Source organism: Rhinatrema bivittatum, chromosome 3 (assembly GCF_901001135.1).
Source record: "Rhinatrema bivittatum chromosome 3, aRhiBiv1.1, whole genome shotgun sequence".
NCBI classification, from domain to species: domain Eukaryota; kingdom Metazoa; phylum Chordata; class Amphibia; order Gymnophiona; family Rhinatrematidae; genus Rhinatrema; species Rhinatrema bivittatum.
In genome coordinates this window covers 387121383-387147789 of record NC_042617.1, presented here as the reverse complement: position 1 = coordinate 387147789, position 26407 = coordinate 387121383, and the positions used below count along the sequence as shown (strand labels likewise).

Sequence of the window (26407 nt, the reverse complement as noted above, 5' to 3'; positions counted from 1 at the left end):
GAGCTAATGTTAAGAACTGGCCAGTTGAAGCTACAGAAGCATTCCAAGCCCTTAAAGATTCTTTTTTACAACAACCTTGCCTTCATCATCCGGACCCCAGACGTCCCTTCTTTGTTGAGGTCGATGCTTCCACTGAAGGAGTCGGTGCAGTGCTGAGTCAAATGACCGCTTCGGGTACGTCTCATCCTTGCTCCTACTTTTCTAGGAAGTTCTCTCTTGCTGAGCGCAATTATTCCATTGGCGACCAGGAGTTGCTAGCCATTAAACTCGCTTTCGAGGAATGGCGACATTGGTTGGAGGGGGCTCAGCATCCCATCACAGTTTTCACGGACCATAAAAACCTAGTCTATTTACAGTAAGCTCAACGTCTAAATCCACGCCAGGCCCGTTGGGCACTATTTTTTACCCGTTTTGATTTTGAAATTCGATATCGACCCTCCAACAAGAATATCAAGGCTGATGCATTATCCCGATCTTTTGTCAGCGAAGACATCATAGAGCCCATACAGAACATCATCGATCCCGCTCGTATCATTCTTTCTGCGACTTTCACGGTTCCCGTTGGCAAAACAGTGGTACCTCGGAGACTTCGCAACAAGGTATTGAAATGGGGACATGATTCCCAAGTGGCTGGGCATTCAGGACAGAGACGAACACTTGCCCTTCTGCAGCGACACTATTGGTGGCCAGGGATGTGCAAGGACATCCGCGCTTACGTAGATTCTTGTCCTGTATGTGCCCAACATAAGAATCCTACAGGGAAGTCGTGGGGACTCTTCCGGTGCCTACTAAACCTTGGTCTCACATCTCAACTGATTTCATTGTCAATCTGTCATCTTCAGAAGGACATATGGTTATATGGGTTGTGGTGAACCGACTTTCCAAAATGGCCCATTTTACACCACTACCCACCCTCCCATCTGCTCCCCGTTTGGCTCAACTCTTCATGTTACATATTTTTCGACTTCATGGTATTCCCCAGCATATTACCTCTGACCGCGGATCACAGTTCACAGCTAAATACTGGTGGAGCCTTTGCACTAAGTTTCACATTGCTCTGGATTTCACCACTGCTTTTCATCCTCAAGCCAACGGGCAGGCTGAGAGGACCAATCGGGCCTTAAAACAATTTTTACGAGCTTATGTTAATTCCCGACAAGATGATTGGGCAGCATTGCTGCCTTGGGCAGAATTTTCACACAATTTTCATACCTGCACTTCTACTGGGACTTCCCCATTTCAAATTGTTTATGGTCAGCAACCCGCTCCACCGGTACCACTAACCTTGCCGGTCTCCTCTCCGGCGGCTCAGCTTACTGCTTTACAACTGAAACAACTATGGAAACATACACAACAAATGCTATGGAAGGCGGCGAATACTGCCAAAAAATTCGCTGATCGACACAGACGACCTGCACCACGATTCCTTCCAGGAGACAGAGTGTGGCTAAGTACCAGGCATATTCGTTTAAGAGTTCCCTCTATGAGATTGGCTCCTCGGTATATTGGTCCGTTTCCAGTGATAAGACAATTGGGTCCTATGACTTATCAATTACATCTACCTCCCACACTTCGTATTCACAATTCCTTTCATGTATCTCTCTTAAAACCAGTACTCCTCACATGGCCCTCTTGTAAGACGCCTGTTTCTCCATTAGTAAGGGCTGAAGAAGATACTACTTACCAGGTTCGAGAAGTCCTTGATGTGCGCAGACGAGGTCGTAAATGGGAATATCTTCTAGCCTGGGAAGGCTTTGGGCCAGAGGAGAATTCTTGGGAACCAGCTACAAACATCTTGGATAAGGACCTTCTCAAGACCTTCCACACCCTTCATCCCAAAAAACCCAAGCCTTCTAGGGGGAGGCCTAAAGGAGGGGGTACTGTTATGACTCGCAGCGGCGGCAGGCCGCGACCGGGGCCCGTCCCTTACCAGCGCGGCAGACCGCCACGTCTCCGATGACGGCATCCTGCTTCAGGGGGTCGGGTCTGTGGATGTGCGCTGCTCAACATGGCCGCGGCGTCGGTCATCCTCCCGGGGCTTCTGGCTCCGCCCCCTCCAGGGCCATATGCGGCAGAAGAGGATTCGCTACAGGAGTCATCCCTGCACTGGGACTGGCTTCCCCCTTGAAGTGTCAGCCTTTAGGAGCTATTTAAAGGCAGGGTCTGCACCTCAGACCTTGCCTTGACTTCATCTTGACTCCTGTGGTTTGTTCCTGAGTTTGGTTCCTGTGTCTGACCCTCCGTGTTTGATTCCTGGACTGGCTGCGGTGTTCTCTTCTGGATCTCGATCCCTGGACTGGCTGCAGTGTACTCTTCTGGCTTTCGACCCCTGGACCGGCTGTGGAGAATCCTTGGCTCTCGACCCTTGGACTGGCTGCGGTGTATTCTTCTGGCTCTCGACCCCTGGACCGGCTGTGGAGTTCCCTTGGCTCTGATTTTTGGACTGTGCATACCGACTCCCCGAGCTGCTGGAGGCGCCAGCTCAGCTCTATCTTCCACGACCTGTTGTGGACGTCAGCTTCGGATCTTACGACCTGCTGGAGGCGCCAGCTCAGCTCTATCTTCCATGACCTGCAGGAGACGTCAACCTCTGATCCCACGACCTGCTGGAGGCGCCAGCTATCTGGACCACACGACCTGCATGAGGCGCCTGCATCCAGATTTCCTTTTTCCACTTCTCCTGAGTGTCTTGGAATTGGCCTCGCCTTCCAGCGACTGGACGCTCACCCTTCGCTGAATCAAGGGTCCACATCCTACAGCATAACACATCGCCACCTATCCCATGACTTTTTACTTTTTATACCCATTCTTGACAGCTGTGCAGCCCACAAATCTATCCCCCCACTCACACAGGGCATTAAGGAACTCAGAAAACAACAGGATTACAGTGGGATCTGGTAGAATTAGACCTGTGATGCGGAGACACATGCTGTATCAAATGACACAAGTACAAAACGCCTTCTCTGTATTAGATATTGAAGAAGTTCTTGCGAAAGAGATTGAAGTGTTATCTGAAAAGAAAGAAGAAACCCAATTCAAACAGAAATTCCATAATACAATCAGTAACCAAAGGAAAAAAAAGAGCTCATTGTGCTGGGTGACTGTCATCAGAGGCACTAATCTGGGAACTCTTAGCGAGGGAAACACTACAGTTAAAAGCCTCCCAGGATCATCAGCCAGCAGAAATGCTATTCAAATAGTCAAAGTGATCAAAGAAGAAAGCAAAGACTCTAAAGTTGATATCATCCATCTGGGAACCAACGACCTTGCTAGAAACAGCATCCAAGCAGTACAGAGAGATTTCCAGTCTCTTGCATAGCAGATTAGTCACATGGCGACAACCATTGCCTTTTCAGAAACGTTACCTGTTCATGGAAAAGGGAAGGACAGGCTAAGCCATATTAATAACTTCAATGTATGGCTCAAATTCTGGTGTAAGGAACAAAGTTTTGGATTTATTGGAGGCTGGGGCCGTGTATGGAACAATAAAAAGCTCTTTGTCAAAGATGGCTTACATCTGTCTGTGACATAGAAATGCATTAAAAAAATTTTTATTGTTGTATACAAATGTTTTGTATACAACAATAATGCCATAGTACATTAATCACAGGTAAATAACAAAACAAAATTACACTTAGCTTCAACAAGGCTCTGGCTCACCTGCTTCACAGTAGAACTAGGGGCCACGATTTGAAGCTCCAGGGAGGAAGACTGAGAACCAATGTCAGGAAGTATTTCTTCACAGAAACGGTGGTGGATGCCTGGAATGCCCTTCCAGGGGAAGTGGTGAAGACAAAAACTGTGAAGGATTTCAAAGGGGTATGGGATAAAACACTGTGGATCCATAAAGGCTAGAGGATGGAAATGAAGAGAAGAGCCATGGGGGTGGATTACTGGAGTGGAGGCTAGTACCTGGTGATTACTACCCTTACACAATAAGCCTTCGCATGGTTAATGCAACTCCAACATTGCTCTCTGCTTCAACGGCAAGGGGAAATGTGGAAAAAGAGGATTTACATTTAGACAACAACCAACAAGGACTGAACTTCACAATCTGGGTAAACAAATAAACATGGGGATAGCTTGCTTATTACAGTGGTTACTACCCTAAACCAGTTAAGCCTGATACATCACTTTGAATGCATATACAGCATTGCTCTGCTTCAACGGCAGGGGGAAATGTGGAAAACAGGATTTACATTCAGACAACATACAACAAGGCATTGATATGTGCAGTCTGGGTAAACAAGCATCGGGGTAACTTGCTTGATGCAGCGGTTACTACCCTTAACCATTAAGCCTTATGCTCACCTTTGATGCAATTCCAACATTACTCTCTGCATCAATGACAGGGGATGGCAGGAAATTTGAATCAAACAGTTACCAGCAAGGGCCCTGAACTTGGTGGTTGATGAAATAGATAAGTATGGGAAAATAAGTGTGGAAGCTTGCTGGGTAGACTAAATGAGCCGATTAGTCTTTTTCTGCCGTCATTTCTATGTTTCTATATGTTTCAAACCTGTCCTGAGGACCCCACAGCCAGTCAGGTTTTCATGATATTCACAATGAATAAGCATGAGATAAATTTGCACATGATGTCTCCATGATTTGCAAATTTCTCTCATGCATATTCATTATGGATATCCTGAAAACTCGGCTGGCTGTGGGGTCCCCAGGACAGGTTTGGGAAGCCCTGTACTAAGGGACATGTGCACAGGTAAAGAGAAATTGGTGGCATAAGATGAACATGGATATAACAGTATGTAAATGTGTATGGTGCTAGTTAATTAGAACAGAAGATCTGCTACAGTAAAATTAAGTTGGGAGCACCCATTCAGAGTGTCCATCCTGGTTATTTAGCACCCATGTTTCCCCTTAACTTATACTCACCAAAATTGTATTCCCCTGCACCTTAGGTCCTGGAGGTGTATCCACCCCCATCACTGCCCCTGCCTATTAGAGAATCCACCCCAGGACTGTAAGAGAATGTATGGGGACTCACCCCCCAGGACTTAATGTGAGGCCTACTTTTCCAAGCACATCAGGAAGAGGGGCTACAAATTAAGACATACTCCTCCCTACTGCTGCCTAGAGTAAATAAGTGAAAAATACTTACATTCTGTATGCCTTGTTACAGAAATCAAGAAATGCTGCACTGGTAAACAGGATGAGTTTGGCAGCCTGGGTTATTCTTATCTCACCCCTGCCTGGCCTGATTACCTCCTGTGGTTTTGAAAGACAACATGATAAAAGGCTGCAGCCTGTTGTCAGAAATTAGAAGCCGGAAGGAGGGGATGCAACTTCTGATACTAGGTTGAAAAAAGTAAAAAAAGCAGGGCTTAAAGAAAAAAAAAAAAAAGCAAGAGAGATCTTTGAGAAACATGCTGTACCTATGCTGCTAATATTCGTTTTGAATCAGCAGGTTCTGGCAGTGAAGAGAGACAGGGAGTGTCTTCAGCACAGAGCTTTCACAATGTAAATCGTTTTGAGAAAGCCAGATTAAAAGAATTTAAATCAGTGTCAATCTAGTGGAAACACTGAGAAATCCACTCATAGAATTATTTCAAAATGAGATTTTATTAAAGTTGTAGAAACTAAAGTTGAATGGTGTTACGCAGGAAGTGATCTAAGCCAATACAAGTCTATGGGGGTAAAGGAGCTGAAGCAGGCACCTGGCAGCAAAAAGATTGCTCATGTGAAGGTCCCCTGTGACAGGCTAATTTGCATAGATACAGACCTTAGCCTTTCATGCTAAGAAAAGCCTCCTTGCTTTATTAATCAGTAAGCAGGCTGGTGGAAGGTCTCTAGGGCTTGTAAGGTGACGGTGCTCCCTGAAAGTGTAAAACTATATTTAAGAACATTTCTAATCTAATTATATTCAGGTCTATCCAGTACCGAGCAGTAGGAAGAGCTGCGTTAGTGCCCGGCGCACCCGCGGTTGCCGCACGCACAGTGCAGCTCACCTACCGCTCGATCCTGAACTATAATTTCATGCAAATGTAAACCGCATCTAAGAAGGGTCCGTGAAGCGTTAGGCCTGCGCAACCCATTTTACTGGACAGAGCGCCTATACAGTATCCTGGGTGCGCGGGCCTAACACTTCACGCCACGCTGGTATCTGTCATTTCAAATGTCATTTGAAATGACAGATACCAGGAAGTCGGGACTGCCAGTCCCCCCTCCCCCCCTCCCGAAGCAGGGCGCGAAAAGCAGCCTTGCTCCGGGAGGAGGGGAGAAGGGACTGGCAGTACGAAGAGGCGAAGCGACTTACTTTTTGCACCCCCCCTCCGGACATCAGACGACCTCTCCTGCCTCCAGCTGCTCGCGAAGATGGACGCCTGCAAAAAGTAAGTTGCTTCGCCGCTTCACACTTCCAGGAGCAAGGCTGCTTCAGCCTTGCTCCGGGAGGAGGGAAGAAGAGACACTGACAGTGTGAAGCGGCGAAGCAACTTACTTTTTGCAGCCCCCATCGGACCTCTCCTGCCTCCAGCTAAGCGACTTACTTTTTTTTGCAGCCCTCCGGCCATCAGCAGGAACGGATCATGGCTCCCCTGCCTCCCGGCGAAGATGGACGCCTGCACGGGGGAAAGCGGCCCCTGTGCGTGCAATTGGCCGCTCAAGACGTGACGTCACGACGTTTGGCGTCACGGCATGTGACGTCACGTCTTGAGCGGCCAATTGCACGCACAGGGGCCGCTTTCCCCCGTGCAGGCGTCCATCTTCGCCGGGAGGCAGGGGAGCCACGATCCGTTCCTGCTGATGGCCGGAGGGCTGCAAAAAAAAGTAAGTCGCGCAGCGGGAGGCAGGAGAGGTCCGATGGGGGCTGCAAAAAGTAAGTTGCTTCGCCGCTTCACTGTCAGTGTCTCTTCTTCCCTCCTCCCGAAGCAGGGCGTGAAAAGCAGCCTTGCTCCGGGAGGAGGGAAGAAGGGGCTGGCAGTACGAAGCGGCGAAGCGACTTACTTTTTGCAGCCCCCTCCGGACATCGGAGGGGGCTGCAACTTTTTTTTGCTTTTTTTTTGCTTCGGGAGGAGGGGAGAGGACTGGGGCTGCCCCGGAGACTGGCACCCATGATCACGGCCGGGGCAGGTGAGCGGAGGCTGGGGGAAAGCTTGCCGCCTACCCTTACCCCTGCCTCTACCGCAGGGGTAAGGGTAGGCGGTAAGTTAGCAGGTTAAACGCGCGACAAAACGGCAGGGAAAGATAGCGATAGTCGGGGCGCGGGTTACGGGATGCTAGGGAGTAGCTAATTCGCTCGTTTGCATACAATATACATGCCGCGTGCGGAAGGGGTTGCCCGGGGATTTTAGGACGCGGTAGGAGTAGGTTAAAGGGGATTCGGGATCGCAGGAAGGGCTAACGCGGCCGGAAAGTGAGTAGAATGCGGGTTAGGAGCGGGGTAAACGCAGCCGCACTTTACTGGATAGACCTGATTGTGACCCTATATATGTCTAGAAGGTTTCTGGAGGGTCTCTGCTCTTCAGGTTTAAAGAGAGTTCAGTGAGAGGTCAGGGAGTTCTGTGTAAGGGAAGAGCTCTTGCAATCTGCAAGTCTTCTCTCTATTAGGGGGATGTAGAGAACTGATGTTTGAAAGGATGGTGTGATTTAGGAGAGAAGGAGGGAAGAGGAATGAGAGTCTATTATAAGATGCTCTCTGGCATCTGTTAGGTATTGTCTTGTGGATCCTGAGAGGAGACTCAGCTTGTGAGGCATCCAAAGATTTCTGAAGCATAGAACAGGGTTTTGGTAGCCTACTAGAGGGAGGACACCCTATACCAAAGAGTAACTCGTCTGGGAAAGCTCCAGTAAAAGAACTTTCTGAGAAAAATGTTGCCCTGAAGGCCTTGGGGTTAGAGTGGAGAGTGAGGAGCTGAGGCAGACAGAGAGGTATATAGATGAGACCTTCAGGGACCTAGTAGCCAAGTCCCAACTTCAGTGGCAGCCCTGGTGCTGCCTTGGAGGAAGAAGGTCTCATGATTGGAGGGCATCAACTGGGTGCAGCAGGAAAGGATCCTGTAGCAAGGACCTGCTCTCCAGGTGATGCATTGTCCTTTCACACCGAGGATATCTCCCCAAGGCCTACTGCCCAGGAGGGAAGGGTTAGGTCTGCCGTCATAGTTGGTGATTCAATTATTAGAAATGTAGATAGCTGGGTAGCTGGTGGGCGTGAGGATCGCTTGGTAACATGCCTACCTGGTGCGAAGGTGGCGGACCTCCCACGTCACCTAGATAGGATTTTAGACAGTGCTGGGGAGGAGCCAGCTGTAGTGGTACATGTGGGCACCAACGACATAGGAAATTGTGGGAGGGAGGTTCTGGAAGTCAAATTTAGACTCTTAGGTAGAAAGCTTAAATCCAGAACCTCCAGGGTAGCATTCTCTGAAATGCTCCCTGTTCCACGCGCAGGTCACCAGAGGCAGGCAGAGCTCCGGAGTCTCAATGCGTGGACGAGATGATGGTGCAAGGAAGAGGGATTCAGTTTTGTTAGGAACTGGGGAACCTTTTGGGGAAGGGGGTGTCTCTTCTGAAGGGATGGGCTCCACCTTAACCAGGGTGCAATCAGACTTTAAAAAGGAGATAGAGCAGCTTTTAAACTAGAACAAAGGGGAAAGTCAACAGTCGCTCAGCAGCGCATGGTTCGGAGAGAGGTATTTTCAAAGGATACTAATGATGCATTAGAATTAGGGCATCCCGACAGTGAGGTTCCAATAATAAGAAAAGTAGTCCAAGTGCCTTTAACTAAAAACTCTCCTGAGCTAAAAAATTCTAACTTATCCCTATCAATTAAAAAGCAGAATTAAAATACAAACAAAAAACAAACTTTGAAATGTCTGTATGCTAATGTCAGAAGTCTAAGAAGTAAGATGGGAGAATTAGAATGTATAGTAGTGAATGACGACATAGACTTAATTGGCATCTCAGAGACATGGTGGAAGGAGGACAACCAACGGGACAGTGCTATACCAGGGTACAAATTATATCGCAATGACAGAGAGGAGTACCCGGGAGGCGGTGTGACGCTTTATGTCCGGGATGGTATAGAGTTCAACAGGATAAACATCCTGCATGAGACTAAATGCAAAATTGAATCTTTATGGGTAGAAATCCCTTGTGTGTCGGGGAAGACTATAGTGATAGGAGTATACTACCGTCCACCTGGTCAAGATGGTGAGACGGACAGTGAAATGCTAAGAGAAATTAGGGAAGCTAACCAAATTGGTAGTGCGGTAATAATGGGAGACTTCAATTACCCCAATATTGACTGGGTAAATGTATCATCGGGACACGCTAGAGAGATAAAGTTCCTGGATGGAATAAATGATAGCTTTATGGAACAATTGGTTCAGGAACTGACGAGAGAGGGAGCAATTTTAAATCTAATTCTCAATGGAGCACAGGATTTGGTGAGAGAGGTAACGGTGGTGGGGCCGCTTGGCAATAGCGATTATAATATGATCAAATTTGATTTAATGACTGGAAGGGGGACAGTAAGCAAATCCACGGCTCTCGTGCTAAACTTTCAAAAGGGAAACTTTGATAAAATGAGAAAAATAGTTAGAAAAAACTGAAAGGAGCAGCTACAAAAGTAAAAAGTAAAAAATATCATCCTAGAAGCACAATCCAGATGTATTTCACATATTAAGAAAGGTGGAAGAAGGCAAAACAATTACCAGCATGGTTAAAAGGGGAGGTGAAAGAAGCTATTTTAGCCAAAAGATCCTCATTCAAAAATTGGAAGGAGGATCCAACAGAAGAAAATAGGATAATGCATAAACGTTGGCAAGTTAAATGTAAGACATTGATAAGACAGGCTAAGAAAGAATTTGAAAAGAAGTTGGCCATAGAGGCAAAAACTCACAGTAAAAACTTTTTTAAATATATCCGAAGCAGAAAGCCTGTGAGTGAGTCAGTTGGACTGTTAGATGGACTGTTAGATGATCGAGGGGTTAAAGGGGCACTTAGAGAAGATAAGGCCATCGCGGAAAGATTAAATGATTTCTTTGCTTCAGTGTTTACTGAAGAGGATGTTGGGGAGGTACCCGTACTGGAGAAGGTTTTCCTGGGTAATGATTCAGATGGACTGAACCAAATGACGGTGAACCTAGAAGGTGTGGTAGACCTGATTGACAAACGTAAGAGTAGTAAATCACCTGGACCGGATGGTATACACCCCAGAGTTCTGAAGGAACTAAAAAATGAAATTTCAGACCTATTAGTAAAAATTTGTAACCTATCATTAAAATCATCCATTGTACCTGAAGACTGGAGGATAGCTAATGTAACCCCCATATTTAAAAAGGGCTCCAGGGGTGATCCGGGAACCTACAGACCGGTTAGCCTGACTTCAGTGCCAGGAAAAATAGTGGAAAGTGTTCTAAACTTCAAAATCACAGAACATATAGAAAGACATGGTTTAATGGAACAAAGTCAGCATGGCTTTACCCAAGGCAAGTCTTGCCTCACAAATCTGCTTCATTTTTTTGAAGGAGTTAATAAACATGTGGATAAAGGTGAACCGGTAGATGTAGTGTACTTGGATTTTAAGAAGGCATTTGATAAAGTTCCTCATGAGAGGCTTCTAGGAAAAATAAAAAGTCATGGGATAGGTGGGGATGTCCTTTTGTGGATTACAAACTGGCTAAAAGACAGGAAACAGAGAGTAGGATTAAATGGACAATTTGCTCAGTGGAAGGGAGTGGGCAGTGGAGTGCCTCAGGGATCTGTATTGGGACCCTTACTTTTCAATATATTTATAAATGATCTGGAAAGAAATACGACAAGTGAGGTAATCAAATGTGCGGATGATACAAAACTGTTCAGAGAAGTTACATCAAGAGTTGATTGTGATAAATTGCAGGAAGACCTCGTGTGGCTGGAAAAATTGGGCATCAAAATGGCAGATGAAATTTAATGTGGATAAGTGCAAGGTGATGCATATTGGGAAAAATAACCCATGCTAGAGTTACACAATGTTAGGTTCCATATTAGGTGCTACCACCTAAGAAAGAGATCTAGGCGTCATAGTGGATAACACATTGAAATCATCGGTTCAGTGTGCTGCAGCAATCAAAAAAGCAAACAGAATGTTGGGAATTATTAGAAAAGGAATGGTGAATAAAACGGAAAATGTCATAATGCCTCTGTATCGCTCCATGGTGAGACCACACCTTGAATACTGTGTACAATTCTGGTCGCCGCATCTCAAAAAAGATATAGTTGCTATGGAGAAGGTACAGAGAAGAGCAACCAAAATGATAAGGGGAATGGAACAGCTCCCCTATGAGGAAAGACTAAAGAGGTTAGGACTTTTCAGCTTGGAGAAGAGACGGCTGAGGGGGGATATGTTAGAGGTGTTTAAAATCATGAGAGGTCTAGAACAGGTAGATATAAATCGGTTATTTACTCTTTCAGATAACAGAAAGACTAGGGGGCATGCCATGAAGTTAGCATGTGGCACATTTAAAACTAATTGGAGAAAGTTCTTTTTTACTCAACGCACAATTAAACTCTGGAATTTGTTGCCAGAAGATGTGGTTAGTGCAGTTAGTATAGATGTGTTTAAAAAAGGATTTGATAAGTTCTTGGAGGAGAAGTCCATTACCTGCTATTAATTAAGTTGACTAAGAAATTAGCCACTGCTATTGCTAGCAACAGTAACATGAAATAGACTTAGTTTTTGGGTACTTGCCAGGTTCTTATGGCCTGGATTGGCCACTGTTGGAAACAGGATGCTGGGCTTGATGGACCCTTGGTCTGACCCAGTATGGCTTGTTCTTATGTAAAGGACATCTTGGCTCCGGCACTCCGGGCCTTGCATCATCTCTACTTCCGTTCAACAGAGGCCATCTCTTCAACAACTACCAGCCTTCGTGAGTACCTTCTCTCTCAGTCTCTCTGCCTTGTCTCATCACAGAATAGATTCTCGGCGTACCCCGCTTCACAGACCACTACCGGATCTACCATTGCTGCCTACGTCATGAGTGACTGGGTTCTCGGCCTACCACACTCCGCGGACCACTACCGGACCCTTCACTTCCAGCGTCTGGTGAGACCTTCTCTGCACTTGATACAACTCAGTGCCTGGACTGAACTATCATCAGAGACCTGGCAAGACCTGAGAAACACAGCCCGCTTCTCAGGTCTTGCCAACTGCTGTATAATAAAGCTTCTATTCTCTCTGTGGTCTTTACTGAGAGTCAGCCTATTGCTGTGTTTTCCCCATGGGGCCCCTCCCCATGGGAGAAGTCATCAACACAGCAACCAGAAGTCCACAAACAAGTCAAACCTACAACAATATGTGGCTCTCTCTCTCATGCACACATCCATCACCACTTCTGGCTTTCATTAACACATATTTTCCCCTTCTGGCTTTCTTGCACCCCTCTATCTCCTTTCCCCCAGTTCCTTTGAACTCCTTCTACCCCCATTTCTAACTCTTTCATGCACCCTCAATTCTTCCCACATAATTTCTCACACACATAGGGCTGGATTTATGCTTTATTAATTTATATATTACTTGACAATACATTGCCATATTACAATTCGAATGTCATCATACACAATATAAATATAAAATATTTATAAAAGGAAAATTGGGAAAACAATATAATATTCAATCAATCATATATAAACCATATATTATCCCACTTTTGACATCCTTTTAATCAATGAAGTAAGTAGGGGTCAAATTCCAATTTGAGCTTACACCCAAGAAATTTACAATTAAATAAAGAAAAAAAAAACTGGAATACTTTTACTCTCTTGTTAATATTGCGAATACCTTTATCCCTTAATTGGCTGACATATCCCCAATCAAATTCTTTGCCTCCAGAAATTTTTTCAAATCTATAGGTTCATAATAAATGTAATTAACATTATTCAATTTTAATATACATTTACTTGGATAACGAATGGTCATTTGTGCACCGACTTGGTCCACCAGTGGTTTCAAAGCTAAAAATTCCTTCCTCCTTTTCTGAGTTTCTCTGATAACATCAGGGAAGATCCAAATTTGTTGGTTGTAGTACTTAACAGTCCGGTTCCTCAAAAACAATTTCAATACCATATCTCTATCTGAAGAGAAAATAAATTTGACCAGGACTGTTCCCCTCTTTTCAACCATATCTTCACTAGATAATTCAAGCAACTCCGTCACATTGAGAGGCTCTTGCTTTTCTTCCTCTTTTTCTTTAGCTTTTCTATCATTTAGGAAGTATATTTTTGCCAAGGGTGGTGTAGATTCAGTCGGTATCTTTAATACATTGTTCATATATTGTTTGAATTGTTCATGGGTTGAGATGCATCTAACCAAGGGGAAATTAATCACCCTCAGATTCAAGTATCTCAACTCATTTTCAATTCTTTCCATCTTTTTCTGCTGGGCGAGTTCCCCTTGTATTAATCCATGTTGTATTTTCCCCATTTGTTCTACTTTCTGGTCTAGATCTTTCATTTGTATCTTTTGAGATTCAGTCTGTTGTTCCATTCTCAACATTCTAGTATTCACATCTATAACAACATTAGTCAGAGTAGATATAGATTTTTCTAAAGTTATAATAGCTGACCAAACATTGTCAAGAGTAATTACTGCGGGCTTGTCGATTTTGTTGGGTAAACAGGCAGCCAACTCTGAGATTCCGACACTAACCAGATCTTTACTTGTGTCGGGATTTCTTCCTTCTCCTTGTTTATTTGGTCCCACTCCAGATCCTCCTTGTGGGACCCTTTCCCCAGATGTAGTAAGGTCAAAATCCAATGGTCTAGATGAGTTAACCCCATCTCCATATGGAGGAGAGGGAGTATTCGGCGCTAGGGCTGGATTTAAGAGTTCTGCATCTATAGACAGGGTTGACAACTGAGGGAAGTCCCTTTCCCACTATCATCTCCCCAAGTCCCAGAGTGTCATAGCAGTGCCCTTTTGAAGCAGACTCCTCTTTGGCACAATTGCACTCCTTTTTGGCCCAAGGTATTTGACGCCTTCAAACTTTGGCACCCTGTCAACTGCCTATGCCTGCACACACACAGCTCTCATACAACCCCCCATCCCAGCCCTTTCTTACTCCCTTTATTCCTATCCTAGCCCTAACCCACTCACACCTGCTACAAAACATGTGGCATGCTTTGGAGAAATGTATCCTTGAAGGATACTAATGAAACAGGAGAATTAGGGCATCCCAACAGAGAGATTCCACTAAAAGCAAATATAGTCCATATGCCTATATGTAAAAACTCACCAAAGCTAATGATTTCTGAATTATCCCAAACAAATGAAAAGCAGGTGGTTAAAACAAACAAAAAACACACTTTGAAATATCTGTATGCCAATGCCATAAGTCTAAGAAGTAAGATGGGAGAGTTAGAGAGTATAGCAGTAAATGATGAGATTGACATAATTGGAATCAGGGTACAAATTATATCGCAATGATAGGGAGGATCAACTTGGTGGGGGTGTGGCACTTTATGTCCGGGAGGGTATAGAGTCCAACAGAATAAAGATCATACAAGTTTTCTACTGTTTTTTTTATCATTTCATTTCAAATATCATGTCATTTCAAATGTCATTTGAAATGACAGGTACCAGCGCACCCAGGATACTGTATAGGCGCTGTATAGCGCTCTATACAGTAAAATGGATTGCACTTCATGGACGCGCTTTGGACGCGGCTTGCATTTGCATGCCATTTAAATATTGTATCGAGCGGTATGTGATCCGAACTGTGCGCGCGGCAAACGAGCGGACGCCCGGCACTGCCGCACTTTTTCTTATGCGCCCTTACTGTATCGGCCTGTTAGTGAACAGCCACTGCTATTAATTGCATCAGAGACATGAAAATGAGGCGTCGTCCATGGCCAGAAGCACGGCAAATTTAAACTTGTAGATATACCAGCCACTGTGTACCCAGCAGGACGCAGTAGCTACCCCTCCTGTAGCCCCTGAAGCAGGCACATCTGTGCCGAAACATGGCCCATGTCGGGCAAGCAGAAGCGACCCTGTAAGAAGTTACAGAGACAGATGCCTCGATAAGTATTTATTCACTCACTAACGGGTCGCCTCAGCCAACAGGGAGTTGGGGTTTTATCAAAAAAAAAAAGAAATTGTGACAGAAAAATTACATGACTTTAAGATTTTGATAATAAAGAGCAATAGACGGGGCGAATACAAGGACAGCCATAGATTGGTTGCCCTTAAAAATAGCCACCGTACAAAAAACACCATTACACAAGTATTCCCTTATATCGATGTATGTTGAAGAATTAATTGCATCAGTAGCATGAGATCTTCTTAGTGTTTGGGTAATTGCCAAGTTCTTGTGGCCTGGTTTGGCCTCTGTTCGAAACAGGATGCTGGGCTTGATGGACCCTTGGTCTGACCCAGCATGGCAATTTCTTATGTTCTTATGTTCTTATGATGAATAAACTGCCATTCAGGCCAATTTGCATTACTGACATCAGGAAGAAGGGAGGACGATAACATTCACCCCTTACTTGTCTTCCCCTCCCTACCCTCTCCCCACTATTCATGCTCCTCCTCATTCATCCCAATATTTACCCCTTTTCATGTCACTCTCTCAGAACTAACCCCTCTCTTGTACCACCCCCTCCCCAAATCATTTACTCCTCTCCCAAGCATTCACCACTTTCCCCAACATTCTCCTCTTCTCACACTGCCGCCGCCAAGCATTTACCACCTGCATTCACCCCTTTTCTCCTTACCTCCTTTCAGCATTCAATCCCTTTGCTATATATCATTCTGGCCTGACTAGAGCAAGTGACTCCCTCCTCCCCTTCTGTTAGTTGAATCCTGTCCTGAGAATACAATGATCTGCTGGACCTGGGACAGTATCCACTCCAGCTCCTAGCCTCCAGACCACAAAATCGAAAAGAATCCATTACTCCAAGCAGCAGGTGGCATGGAGAGCAGATAGGATGGAGAGAGCTGGAATAAGATTGTCTCTTTTTGCTGTCCTGTCTGCTCCATCTTCGCTGCCTCCCCTCCTCTTCTCCAGTGCTGCTGGTTGCAGACAGGAGGAGAAAAGCAAAGCAATGAAGAACAGATAAAAATCTCTGCTCTCTGTTCCGGGTCCTCCCTTCCTGTCTCCATTGCAACTATCAGCATTACAAGGGGCAGGAAGGGGAGGAGCTGAAGCAGGGAGCAAACCGCTCTTCTCTGTTCTGTTGTGTGTGCTTTCTGCTTTAGCCCATCCCCTCATGTTCTCCGTAGTGCTACCCAGTTGCCATTTGAACAGGAGGGCAAGAGCCACATTTTGAATATAAAAGAGCTACATGTGGCTCCTGACCTACATGTTGGCCACCTCTGCCCTATTTTTGACAAGACTTCCTTAACAAAATCAGTGGCGTCTGATCAGGGCCTTTAAGGGATTCAGTGAATCCCCTGTCCTAACCAATTTCCTTAATGTATTTGTTTTATTTTTTTTAACATTTGTTTTTTCGAATCGGGCAGCGATAAATCAAGCTGATACTGCCCTCAATCACACTATTCAGAGGCAGCCCTGCAGCAGGAGTCACATTTAAGTGAACATCATCTCCTGCTGCCTTGGTGCCAACCTCGCAGCTCTAATCACGAGATCAGCCCTGCGGTGTTGCGCTGATGGTAGACCCTTGGCCCGAGGTGGAGTTAATGCTACCCGCAGGGCAAGCCCTACGGGTCCCCACCATCGGAGACAGAGGCCAACTGGAACTTCGCCAATACCAACCCACATTCCCCTCAGGTTGAGCCCTTGGGTGCCAGGGCCAGCTGGATTTAGGCGGGCTTCCATGTAACGACTCCTAGTTGGAGTAGACAAGGGTATGCCAGGAACCAACAGAGGTATTAGAGGGCAGAGGACGGTGCAGACGAGGCAGGGTTCCAGAGACCCAGACGCCCATAGGAACAGAGGGAAGCAGGGAGCATCCAGGTAAAGATAGGCCGAAGCCTGAGAGGCCAGGTCCATAGGATACCGAAGAAGAGTCCAAGGCAAGCTGGAGTCAGGGCAGGCGGCTGGAAGGCGAGGTACCAGAAGCAGAGCTGAGGTCAGAGCCAGATCAAGCGTAGTCCAGGCAAAGTAGGGGTCAAGACCAGAGAATCAGTCCAAGCGTAGTCCAGGCAAAGTAGGGGTCAATTCCAGGGAATCAGTCCAAGGGTAAAAGGAGTAGGCGAAGGAACAAGCAGGAACAGGAACCAGAATTAACGACAGGAACAGGAGACAGGAATGATGACAGGAACCAGGAACAAGCAACGAGCACACAGACAAGCGTGGAGTCCTGTTGCCAAGACAGGGAACAAGTGGCTGGGCCCTGCCTTTTAAACAGAGGCCCAGTGATGTCATCATCCGAGGCCGTGGGCTACTTTCCCACCACGGCCCCTTTAACAGTGTGCGAGTCGTGCGCACACGCGCCTAAGCCAGGGCCAGAGGAAGCAGGATGGTGGCGTCACTCCGCGGCCCGTGCGGGGAGACCCGCCGGGCGCCAGGAGAAACCGCGCAGGAGTCAGAAGCGGCAGAGGTGGCTGCAAGCGCTCGGGTACGGAGGTGGCTGCCCACCGCCTCGAGCAAAGGTGAACCGGAGCTGGCAGCTAGATTCCTGGAGTGAGTAGGCCTGGGCATGGGCCTACCACGGCCAGGACGTGTAACACGCGGTAGCAGATGACGTTGCATCAGTGCAACAGCTGCTACAATCCATACTACAAACAACCCGTGATCTGGCAGGCTTCCATGGAGCCCATCCTGTTGCCTGCCGGAGAAGAGAGTAAACCCCGTGGCCGCCAGCAGAGCCCATCCCATTGACGGCTGAAGATGAGTTCTGGCAAGCTAGTGCAGAACCTATACTGCAGCGGCCAAAGAAAGGATCCACGACTCTGCAGCATGACAGAGGCAGACAAGTGACCAGGAGGCCTTCAGTCTGTGTAAATGAGAGTGTGAGTGCGTAAGAGCAAGCAAGCCACTGAATGTGACAGAGTGCCTGTGTGAATGTGTGTGTGAGAGCCACTGAGTGAGAGGGAAGACCAGCCACTGAGTCTGAATGTGCATGTGTGTGAGGAAGAGAGAGTCACTGAGTGAATGTGTGTGAGGTGTTGGACATAGGGAAAAATAACCCTTGCTGTAGTTATTCAATGCTAGGTTCTATATTAGGAACTACCACCCAGGAAAAAGATCTAGGCATCATAGTGGATAATACTTTAAAATAGTCGGCTCAGTGTGCTGCAGCAGTCAAAAAAGCAAATAGAATGTTAGGAATTATTAGGAAGGGAATGGTTAATAAAACGGAAAATGTCATAATGCCTCTGTATCGCTCCATGGTGAGACCACACCTTAAATACTGTGTACAATTCTGGTCACCGCATCTCAAAAAAGATATAGTTGCGATGGAGAAGGTACAGAGAAGGGCAATCAAAATGATAAAGGGGATGGAACAGCTCCCCTATGAGGAAAGGCTGAAGAGGTTAGGGCTGTTGAGCTTGGAGAAGAGACGGCTGAGGGGGGATATGATAGAGGTCTTTAAGATCATGAGAGGTCTTGAACGAGTAGATGTGACTCAGTTATTTACACTTTCGAATAATAGAAGGACTAGGGGGCATTCCATGAAGTTAGCAAGTAGCACATTTAAGACTAATTGGAGAAAGGTTTTTTTCACTCAACACACAATTAAGCTCTGGAATTTATTGCCAGAGGATGTGGTTAGTGCAGTTAGTGTAGCTGGGTTCAAAAAAGGTTTGGATAAGTTCTTGGAAAAGAAGTCCATTAACTGCTATTAATCAAGTTTACTTAGGGAATAGCCACTGCTATTAATTGCATCAGTAGCATGGGATCTTCTTGGTGTTTGGATAATTGCCAGGTTCTTGTGGCCTGGTTTTGTTGCGGTCCCGGGCCGGGCCCGGTCCCTCCACCTACCTCAGGGGCGGCCCGGGCCGTTTCGGAGCTTCTTCGGGCCTGCAGGCCCTCCAGCACGTCTCTCCCTCCTCGGGAGAGACGCCGACGATCCGGCGCGGCTGGCCCCGCCCCCTGACGCGCGCGCGGGGAGGAGCTCCTCTTAAAGGGGCCAGTGCGGAAAAATCCTCCTTGCAGCTGTGGATGACATCAGACGCCTTCAGGGTATAAGTACCCTGCATCTAGATTACCCCAGTGCCTTGCAACAAGGTTCCTGGTCTTTGGCCTGCTGCAGCTGTGTTCCTGGTTTGCTTCGTCCCACTTCTGCCTTGCCCTTCTCACTGATTGATTCTTCTGGACTCCGACCCCTGGATTGGCTTTGGACCGTGCTTTGGACTTCGACCTCTGGATTGGCTTTGGACCGCTCCTGGACTCAGACTCCTGGACCGACTTCTGGACTACCTACGACCTGCTGGAGGCACCTGCATCCGGACCATCTTCCACATTCAGGTAGTCGCCTAAGTCCCAGCGGCCGTGTCCCTACGGGCTCCTCCTGGGGGGACTTCGGCTTCCAGGGTGAATCTCCAAAAGTCCCAGCGGCCGGACTCCTAAGGGCTCCCCCCGGGGGAGTGCCGGTTTCCAGGGTGAAGACTCCGCTATCGCCAGGGTCCAACGTCGTCCGTCCTCCCAGTGAGTACAGAGTCCTTGGTCGCAAAGGACTCCACCATAGTCCAGTATCCCCACTTGCTCCGAGCCTCCGAACCGCCTCCTGGTTGGGATCCTTGCTGTGTACCCCTACAGCGCTCCATCTTCGGTCCCAACCGGCCCAAGGGTCCACGAACATAACAGGTTTGGCCTCTGTTGGAAACGGGATGCTGGGCTTGATGGACCCTTGGTCTGACCCAGCATGGCATTTTCTTATGTTCTTATGAGGGAAAGAGTGCACTTTTTGTATGAAAGAGTACCTGTGTGTTTGATGGCCACTGAGTGTGAGAAAGTGATTGTGTGTGTGTGTGTGTGTGTGTGTGTGTGTGATGGACAGTAAGAATGTCACTGAATGTGAGAAAGTGCCTGTGTGTATGTGAAGGAGAGAGACCCACTGATTGTGTGTGTGTATGTTTGTAAAGGAGAGAGAGCCAGTGAGGGTAAGTGTGTATGTATATGAAGGAGACAGCTACTGAACGTGTATGTGTACATGTGTGTAAAGGAGAGCCACTGAGAGTGAATGTGTGTGAAGAAGAGAGAACCACTGAATATGAGTGTGCATGTGTATGAGCAAGAGTGTGCATTTTGTTTGTGCGAGAGCGTGAATGCCTTTTCTGTGTGAGACCGTCCCTGTGTGTGTGAGAGCGATTGAAGTTAAGTCCCCTATTCTTTATGCTGGAAGAGATAAAGAAAACTATTGCTGGCCTGGAGAAATCTCTTATGGGGCACTTTCATCAGCTTTTGGAACAATTGCAAGGGATGAGCATGAAATGCCGCAACCTTGAGACTGTGACTAGAATGGGACTAGAATAACTACTGTGGAAACTAAGCTAAATAATAGTGAAGAAAAAGTGGTGACCATTATTAAAGGACAATTTGGTCTCATGTGGGGAAATTGAAAACAGAGAATATGATACAAACGACAACTTTGAGGTTTATAATTTTACCAAAACTGCCTGCATTAACCCCTATTTCTATCTTCCGTGGTTGTATGATTGAAATTTTGTCTATTCCTTCTGAATCTCTCCCCCCGACCTCCACATTTATAGAATACATTTGTTTCCGTAAAAAAAAAAAAGTGTCCTCAAGAAAGAGGTTTCTCAGATTCCTGGCTTTGAATGTGATAGTTTAGATATTTCAGCATTGATAGAAAAGTCAGAGGGGCAATCAACTGCTTTGGCTACTTCCCAGTGTAATCTGATACCGAATTTGTATTTATCTTATACATAGAGAGGTGTCTTTTTTGTTTTTAACTGTAAGATAAAAGATTTCCCTGACTTTGCAAGGAGTACTCATCAAAGAAAACAGTACTTTCTCCAGTGGAGATCCAAGTTACTTCAGGAGGGCATTTTCTAGGGGTGTGCATCCGTTTTCCACGTATTTGTGATCCGCAACGTATTTTGTCCTATCTGTTAAATACGTGGGGAGGCGAAACGCATCGCGACTCCCCACGTATTTAACATATTTTCTGTTTAATTCGGCGCGCCCAGCGGCGCGCGCTTTTCTTCGCCCCCATTAGCTGCTTGCTACCTATGATTTGCACAAAATGGCGGCGCCCCTGTGGTAACCATGCCAACCTGTGAGTCACAGTGAGTCACAGGAAAGGGTCGGACAGGTCAGCATGGATACCGGAACGCAGCGTATCCGCGCTGACATTTTCTGAGCTGCACTGAATGCAGCCAATAGCGCTGTCATTCAGTGCTCTCTGTGGATTTTACTGATGAGCCAGCAGTATATAAACATCAGCATGAGGAGCCACGCAGTTATTTCCAGCGATGCTGTGGGGAGGTGGGCTGCTGGATGGAAGAGGGAGGAGGCAGAACTAAGAGAGATAGGCTAGCTACTAGTAAAGGAAAAAAAAATATTCTTTGTTTTGCTGCAGTGCCAGGGTCAGCTACAGCTACTACTAGTCCTGCTTCTTTCAAGCTGTTTATTTAATATTTTGGTCATCTCTGACTGAGAAGAGAAGCTGTGCTAGGTCAGCTAGCACTGACCACCATTTAGGGTGTTGGGCTGGCTTGGAGAGATATATTATTTTCAATTTCATCCATTTTTCTGGAGTGACAAAAATTCCTGCTTTTTTTTAATTCCAATTACTTAGTCTCTCAGTGCACTGGGCTTCACTGGGAAGTTTAACAGGCTGGGTCTGTGCAGTCAAGTGCCCAGGCAGTGTGTCTCTTTTGTGCTTACAAGCAAGCAGCTTCTGTGTACACGCCCCACACATTAGTGCACAGCCAGGCACCGTGACAGTGGGCAGTGGGCATTTTAAACAGACTGAACCTTATTATTGAGTGGGTCTGTGCAGTCAAGTGCCCAGGGAGTCTGCCTCTTTTGTGCTTACAAGCAAGCAGCTTCTGTGTACACGCCACACACATTAGTGCACAGCCAGGCACCGTGACAGTGGGCAGTGTTACTACTCAGTGACATTAAATCCATAATGTCAGGGAAAGAGAGATGTAATCGAGTGATTGGGACTGGCAGAGGAGGCACCTCAAAAGACACTAGTGCAACACCACCAGTACAGCTAAAAAGGCAACTGTCGCAATCTAAACTCTTTGTAGGGGATGGCAGTTCCATGCCAAAAAAAATGAAATCCGACCATGATACATCGCCTTCGCCACCACTTGTTTCTGGCCCTGTAGTTTTGGAGGAGAGGAAAGGGGAGGCAGAGTCATCCCCGACAAAATGTAGACACCCAAAAGCAGCAGGGGGACAGAAGTCTCCCCTCTCTTAACACCTTGGGGATGGATGCGCTACCTTGTGAACGCTAACACTTAGCGTTCACAAGGTAGCGCAGTCACTGTTTGCTTCTGATTCAGATGAAGAATCTTCTTGTGTGGGATTCCCATCAGAAACGGAAGAAGTAATAGCTGACGAATCTTTGGTAGAATCAGTTAGTCCTGTCTTAGCCTCCACAAATGTGCAGCAGGGGAGAGATGACAGTGATATCGAGGAGGAGGAAGAGCAGTCAGTACTGGCACAGAGGGTGACTGATGCCCCCTCTGGCATTGCTTCTCAGGGTGCACCCACTACCTCAACTCCAGTGCCAGCATCCACCCCCAAGGTGTTAAGAGAGGGGAGAATCACGAAAGACATCTCCGATCTGGAAACCCTTTAAAGTGACGGAAGACCCGCGTTATGCTCTGTGTAATTACTGTGCCAGGGATATTAGCAGAGGCAAGCAAATGGGACATCTATCTAATTTTGGCATGAACCATCATATGAAGAGGCAACACCCAACAAGATTACTGCCATCTGGGGATGGTGGCAGTTCCAGTCGGGGGACCCCTTCCAACCAGTGTGCAGTGGTAGGAAAGCAGAATAGTCAGCCCACGCCCTCATACCCTTCTAGCAGTCAGGCGGCAGGCCAGCAACCCCCTGACATGTGGCAGAAGCGACAATCCACCATGGAGGAAATGGGGTGGAGTGCGGTAACGCTATCCCGGGTAGGAGGCAGGCAGCCTCAAAAGTTGTAACCAGGACCATTGGGGAAATGATTGCCCTTGATGACCAGCCCTTGCAGCTAGTGCAGAATGTGGGTTTCAAGCGTTTTTTGAAGGTCGTACTTCCAAATTACAAAATCCCATGCAGAACCACATTTAGTAGAAAGGTCATCCCCAACCTGTACAAGCAGTGTCGCAGTCGCATGCAAGCACTGCTAGCTAAGGCAGACGGAAGAGTGCATTTCACCTGCGATATCTGGACCGCCTTGAATGCTGCACACTCTTACCTCTCTCTGACAGCACACTGGTGGGACATGGCTGAGGCAGGGGCAGCCAGCAGCTCTATTACTGAAGAAGTATCAGGGTGGAGGTGGGCTTTACTGCACACCCCACCTGACGGTCCAGACCCATACCGCAGCCAATTTTCTAACATGCATCAGAAAGATGCTGGATGGCTGGCAACTACACCAGCGAGACAGGAAAACGCAGGCAGGGTTCTTTGTCACAGACAATGGTGCAAACATGGTTAAGGCAATAACTGATGGGCGGTTTAAGAACATCCGCTGTTTTGCACACACTGCAACTGGTAGTGAAGTCAGCTCTGGGCTTGGAGTCCAATGACAAGGAGAATGAATACCTGCATAGGTTAATACAGAAGTGCAGGAACATAGCAGCACACTTCCACAGAAGTGTCAAGGCGGGGCAGGTTCTCCGACAAAAGCAGACTGATTTGGATATGCCTCACAAGCGTCTCATTCAAGACATTGCCACCCGGTGGAATTCCACCTTTATGATGCTGGAGAGGTTACTGGATCTGCAGACACCATTCATGAACTTTCTGGTACAATGGACATAGGTGTGCAGAATCCCCTAGGGCATTATGATTGGTTAGTCATGAGTCAGCTGGTAAAAATCCTGCAGCCCTTCAAGGATGTCACGGAGGAGCTGAGTTCCAGAAGTGCCATCTTGGCTGACATCATCCCTATAGTTAATTTCCTGGATGAACATTTGGAGGCCTTTAAACGGGAAGAGGGAATGACTGCTGAGGTGCTGCAGTGTCTGGATGTTTTGCAGCAGCAGGTGAAAGACAGATTAAGGCCTTTAACAGACGACCGCACATACATGCTCGCCTCTGTCTGTGATCCCCGTGTGAAAGGTAAACTTGCCCTACAAACCAATTGTCTGTCATTTGTGAAGGAGCTGCTGTTAGCAAAGGTCCATGAACAGGAGCACCATAGGCAAAGACAGATTAGGCTTGAAGCAGAGGTGGAAACAGCAGGCACGTCAGAGAGTTGTGCTGCTAGCCCAAGCAGGAGCAGCACTGTGTCAGCGACAGATAGTACCTCCTCCTCCACATCAGAACACCCAAGGCATGTTGGCCATAAAGATTCATCAGTTGTGCAACGGGCGAGAGAGAAAGCAGCTGGATTGAGTGACTCTGAACCCGCCCAAGCACAGGAGAAGACAGCAGCACAGCTGTCAGTGACACGGTATCTCTCAGAGCCGATAGAGAAAAAGCAGACAGATCCGCTGGCATATTGGGCACACAAGTCCACTGTCTGGCCACACCTAGCCAAAGTGGCTCAGCGATATCTGTCATGTCCACCAACCAGTGTGCCCAGTGAATGTGTCTTTTCAATGACAGGGGATATCATGAGCCCTCACCGCTCAAGGCTGGCACCAGAGTTGATGGAAATGCTAGTGTTTTTTTTTAAAGTAAACCTGCCTTTGCTTGGGTTTCCAAATTTTCCCTGTGAATGGCAAGATGAATAAAAGCAATTCAAAGCCTTGCAGCAGCTCCAATTGCCTCCTATGCTCCAGATAATATAAGCACTGCAGCACATGTACCTGACATGAATCACTGTGCCTGACCGTCAACTGTCCAGGCATTGTGTTCCTACAAGTGTTTGACCTCGATTGCTGTGCCTGTTCATCCAGGCCTGGTGTTCCTACAAGTGTTTGACCTCGATTGCTGTGCCTGTTCATCCAGGCCTTGTGTTCGTACAAGTGTTTGACCTCGATTGCTGTGCCTGTTCATCCAGGCCTTATGTCCCTACCAGGGCTCGACCTCTAATGCTGTGCCTGTCTGTCCAGCTTGGAGCTAGGATATAGTTTTCATGAACTTCATAATACGGGCCATTTTCCCAAGCTGTTTCTTAGTTGCTACATTAATGTTTCTAGTGCTATAGAAAACTGGTGGTAGTTGTACTCTAGTTCATCCTCTGTGTTCCCATTGTTTACAGAGGCACTGTACGGTACAAAGTCAACATAGGTTGATATTGCAGATTTGGACTTGAGTAGCAGTATTCTTATTTCTGAATTTATCTAAATTTGCACAATGACGAGATCGGGGCTCCCCAGTTCTCTACCCCCTACCCCTTTCCTACCCGTCCCCTATCCCTATCCTAGATACCCCCAATTTTTTACATTTACCTTTTGCTCCTTCAAAGGAGCACTAGCAGGTTGCGTGCGCCGGCACAGCGGCAAATGACTGCTGTACTGGCCGCCTCCAGCTCCACCCCGCCCTTCGGATCGCCCCTTTGCTGAAGCCCGGCTCTTGTGCATGTAACAGGAGTTATGCGCGTGGCTGGGCCCCTTTTTTACGCGCGCGGGCCATTTTAAATCAGGTCGTAAGATTTTAATGCTAAAAAATGCAGAATTATGCATTTAGGATGCCCATTATAGGCAGTGAAATTCTTCTAAGCACAAATCATGCTCTGAGGGATACTCAAGGACTTTACAATTCTTTTATACCCATCTCTAATTCTATGCCTTTCCATAACTTTGTCATTTTTTTTTGACAGTTTCTTGGTGCTTTTATGGTTGGGACTTTGCTTTGAAATTTCCTACCCAGCAGAGAGAACCAAAAGAAACTGCTGAATTTATCCTGTCATTATCTGAATCAAGCATACAGGGGGAGCGGAGTCAAGAGCACGCACATTTAGGTAAACAACAGCAGAATAATGTGCGGCAATCAATTAAACTGGATAATACCACTTTAACCAAAACACTAGTATTTTAATATGTGCACACAGCAATAGTGCACAAAGGTTTAATCATAGATTGGTGATACCAATTCAGTTGGTGTGTACTTTTAAAACCGATTGGTTACTGCAGAGTTTTAAGTATTTAGGATTGCTACAGAAGCAAAATGGGAGTGGATGCTTATCCAATCAAGCTATTCTATGTTTTTTTTTTATTTCTACTTCATTTTTGTAAGGAATTTTGGAATATATTTTTTACTTGGCAGTTGTGGAGTAAGAATTGTGGATACATGGAACAAACACTCTTAACACATTTTATTTCCAGGCTATAAGGCAACAAAAGGCAAACATTTTCGAAGGGGAAGTATACTTTTTTTTTTTTTTTTTTATAGTCACTGTATGGTTATTATACTCT

The 26407-nt window shown here is 46.6% G+C and overlaps 1 protein-coding gene across 2 annotated transcripts in view; it reads right to left on the bottom strand.

Annotated features, from left to right (window-relative positions):
- Positions 1-26407, bottom strand: part of LOC115087900 (cyclic GMP-AMP synthase-like) — an 83121-nt gene that overhangs the window by 30646 nt on the left and 26068 nt on the right. The gene's annotated exons all lie outside the window — the stretch shown is intronic.